The sequence below is a fragment of the Orycteropus afer genome, unplaced genomic scaffold (genome assembly GCF_000298275.1).
Source record: "Orycteropus afer afer isolate SDZICR_OR568_19922 unplaced genomic scaffold, OryAfe1.0 scaffold00085, whole genome shotgun sequence".
NCBI lineage: Eukaryota > Metazoa > Chordata > Mammalia > Tubulidentata > Orycteropodidae > Orycteropus > Orycteropus afer.
In genome coordinates this window covers 6,908,135-6,912,780 of record NW_006921672.1, presented here as the reverse complement: position 1 = coordinate 6,912,780, position 4,646 = coordinate 6,908,135, and positions in this window count along the sequence as shown.

The window sequence follows — 4,646 nt, the reverse complement described above, 5'->3', positions numbered from 1 at the left end:
TCCCATTCTTCTCAATGTTATCCATAATTTGTCATGATCCACACAATCAAATGCCTTTGCATAGTCAATAAAACACAAGTAAACATCTTTCTGGTATTAAACTGATCTTTAGGTAACACTATTAGCAAATCTTTGTCACTCCAAGAGTTGACTATAGCTCCTACATAGTGGTTAAGAATTCTATAGTATCTGAGTCCACTCCTTAGCTTCACCTCTTTTCCTCACCTATAGGAAGGGGGTAATTACATACACAACTCACAAGTTGTTATTAACTCATTAAATGAGTTAATACATGTTTCTACTCTGGTTAGTTATGACCTCTGCCTCCAAGACACGACAGCCCTGGAAGGAATGAGCCTAGCAGAATCCTGGCAAGTGTGACTGCTCTTTGTTCTGAACACAGATAACATCCCTGCCTCCAGAATCTAGTGAGGTGCAGTGCCCCTAAAGCAAGAAAGATCCTAACCTGGATTTGAACTAGAAATCTTCAGGAAGCCCTGTGTGTTAGCTTTACCCTCTGGGGAGCAGTTCTCACCTGCTAAAGCTAAAACAACTGAAAATGCAAATTATTTTCAAGCCCAAAAATGATTCCTTATTTCTGGGCTGTACCTCTTTCTTACTTGTCCTTCCACTTATCCCTGGTGCCAAGGACAGATCCTTTCCTTTGGCCCTTCTGGCCTGCCCCAGACTCCTTTTTCTAAACATATGTGCAGGAAGAGATACTTATTGCTCATCCTGGCTCAGCCAGAAAAGAAGCCCATGCATCCCACTGTTCAGGGTAGGTCTAGAAAGAATCCCTCCTCTCTCCTTGCTCCACTTCAACCCCAGCTGGCTCAATCAAGCAATAATCCTAAAAGGGAATTTCAGGCTATTTGCGACTCCTCCTCCTCCCAAGCCATGTTTAGGAAGGAGAGAACAAAGCTCCTGGATCAGAGTAATCTGTTCCTAACCCACTTCCATTCCTAGGGATTACTGCTGCATGGGGAGGGAGACCGAAATAAATCTGACACTTTAGGGCTTAGAATTTGGGAAAGAAGTGCCAGGAGTGCCTGTAGGGCTGCAGGTATGAAGTTCCAGGAGCCTGGGAGCCAGTTATCACATGTTGGGGTATACACTGTCCAAGGGACCATGAACTTGAAAAGCTATGCCTAGAAAAGTGTTTGACAATACTGGGCACTCAATAAATTTGTTGACCAATAGAATAAAAAGTGCATAGGGTGTGGGGAAATAAAAACAAAAACAATTCACTCGTTATACCTACAACCCTTATGTCATCCTTATATGCAAATTAATTTATGTTAAAATCCATCAGTCAACAAATAAGGAAGTATGACAGTGTGGAAAGAGCTCTGGACTGGGAGGCAGAAAGAAGACCTAGGTTCCAGTCCCACCATTGCTGACATTGACTTGTCCTGTGGCCTTAGGCAAATCACTTAACATCTCTGATCTCTAATTTCCCCTATTAAAACAAAACAAAAAAAAAGGCCCTGTCTATAGCCTAATCGGGAGCTCTGGTAGCATAGTGCCTAAGGCACTTGACTGCTAACCAGAAGGCTGGCGGTTCAAACCCACTAGCCACTCCTCGGAAGGAAGATGAGACAATCTACTTCCATAGTGATATTGCCTCAGAAACCCAAGGAGGGGTCGCTATGAGTCGGGTCTGACTCGACGGCACATAACAACAACAACAACATAGCCTGATTAATAATGCACAAGGGCCTGAGCTCATTTATGTGCAGACAGTGTCTGTCTTAGTTCTCTAGTGCTGCTGTAACAGAAATACTACAAGTGGACAGCTTTAACAAACAGAAATTTATTCTCTCACAGTTTAGTAGGGTAGAAGTACTAATTAAGAATGTCAGCTCTAGAAGTCTTTCTCTGTCAGCTCTGGGGGGAAGGTTCTTGTCTCTTTAGCTTCTGTTTCCTGATTCCTTGGAGATCTCCATATGGCTTGGCATCAATCTTCCCCCATCTCTCCTTGCTTAATCTGCTCATTGTAGGTGTTATAAGAGATTGACTCAAAACACAGATGGTGCCCAGCTACCACTACCAACTGCTCTGAAAGAGATCACAATAGAAGGTCCTGGATAGAGTGGGAGAAGAATGTGGAACAAAACTCAAAAAAAAAAAAAAGACTGGGCTCACTGGTCAGATAGAGACTCATGGAACCTCCAAGATTATGGCCCTTAGTCACCCTTCAAGCCTGGAACTGAATTTACTTCCATGCCTCAACATTCAGCCAAACAATAGACTGATTTATAAGGTGAACAATAACTCCAGGGAAGAATGGACTCCTTAGAACAAGCAACAATTACAGATCAAAAGGGCAGCATTTCCCCAGTGACAAAGTTCAGAAGGCAGAAATGGATAAGAAAGAACAGAGGGAGTTCTGGTAAGATGGCGGAATAGGCAGAAAGCCTGCACAGACCATCTTCAACAAAGAAAAGGGGAACCAATTAACACCGATATAGAAGATAATCCTGGACACCTGAGCCTTGAAGGGAAGGATTTAGAAGTGGACTAAACTTCAACTAGCAGAAGAATTTGCAACAAAACACCAAAAAAGAAGACATATGGAGCTGCGATCTGCCAGTTATCCTGACGGCACAGACAGCTGGGATATTGCCGAGTGATGGCAGGACCTAAGAATTAACTTAAAAATCAGCCCTGCTGGCCAGGGACTGCATGGAGGACTGCTCTGGAAACTGGTGAATAAAAGGGGAAGCAGCGGAGAGGAAGGCCGGCTGAGCTGTGGATGTTTACCTGTCCAGAGGGTGCAGCCATTTTGAATGTCCTTGGAAGGAAGGTTGGGCAATCCTACTTCCGTAGTGATACTGCCTCAGAAACCCAAGGAGGCGTCGCTATGAGTCGGGTTTGACTCGACAGCAAATAACAACAACAACAGCAGTTTGACCGTTTTGGATATTTAAAGAACAGTGTTCACCCAGATTCCAGGGACTTGAGAACAGACTCCACTTGTGGGGAACTGCAGGGACATTCCAGATGCAGACAACTGGAAAGATGAGACATTCCCCTTGTTACTCTTATACCCCACACCCTCTTGGTGAACGGAGGTGCGGCCATCTTTCATTCCCACCTACTTTCTCGGCTGGCAGAAACTCCATCCCAGTCTGTGTGTGTGGATGGAGCCTAGGCACCCTGCCCCACCCTGCCCCAGTTTTGGTTTTTTTTTCATTTTTCTGTTTTTTAGTTTGTTTTTGTCTCTTTTAAAACTACTACTATTATTATAGGAGCTCTGGTAGCATAGTACCTGAAGCACTTGACTGCTAACTAGAAGGCTGGCACTTCAAACCCACCAGCCACTCCTCAAAAAGAAGATTAGGCAATCTACTTCCATAGTGATAGTGCCTTGGAAACCCAAGGAGGGGTCGCTATGAGTTGGGTCCGACTAAATGGCACATAACAACAACAATAACAACACTATTATTATTACTTTTGTCCTTTTTACTATTATTCTTTATTCTTCCCCACCCAGGTTCTAGTTTTCAGCTTTTTTTCTTCTTTGGTTGCAATGTTTTTTTCTTTCTCGTGGTTAACCCTGTTCCTTGTTTTTCTTTTTGCATTTTTCCCATTTTTTTCTTCATTATTTTCCTTCTCTACCTTTTTTCTCTTATTGCCTTCTCCCCACAATGTTGCAGGGTTTTTTTTTTTTCTCTTTTTTTCTTTTTCTTGGTTACTGTTCCTGTGTGGTTACAGTGTGTGCTTTGTCCATTTGCTTTTACTTTTTTAATGGTTATTCAATTGTTATTTCGTCTGAGTGGAAGACACCAACAGTCCCCATCCGACACAACTACAATCACACCTCCTGCAACTTCACTTACTGAGTGAGAGCCATCACTTCCTTCTCCACCAATGAGCCAATGGTAAACAACCACCAAGAAAAGCCTGATCCACCCTTGGTTGCTGTTCACAAAACAGTTAACAGAGATCTAAATACAACAACTCCACAATGTCTCAGAGACAACAGACCATCACAGTCCACACAAAGAAGCAAGATAACATGGTAGAAACAAGGGAGCAGACCCAGAACACATTCCTGAGGAAGAAGCAGCATTGGAACTCTCTACTAAGGAATTCAAAACAATTATATTTAGGTATCTTCAAAGGATTGAGAGACAGACCAAGGAGAACACAGAGAAAACCCTAGAAGAATTTGGGAAGAAAATACAAGAACAAAATGACAAAATAAATGAAAAATTAGATATGATTCTAAACCTACAGATAGAAATCCAGAAGATTAATAGTAAATTGTCGGAATTAGATAACACATTGAAAGGGCAAAGGAGTAGAATTGATGCAGTGGAAGATAGAATTAATAAGATTGAAGACAAATACCTGAATACTTCTCTGGAAATGGATCAATCAGAAAAAAAAGTTTTAAAAAATTAAGAAAGCCTAAGGTTCATGTGGGATACCATCAAAGGAATAACTTATGTGTCATTGGAATTCCAGAACAAGAAGAGAAAAATAAAAACATGAGAAAATTATTGGAAGAGATCTTCCCTGATATGATGAAAGATGAGAATATATCCATTCAGAAAGTCCAACGAACCCCAAACAGGATAGACCCCAAAAGAAAATCACCAAGACATATCATCATCAAACTCATCAAAACCAAAGACAAA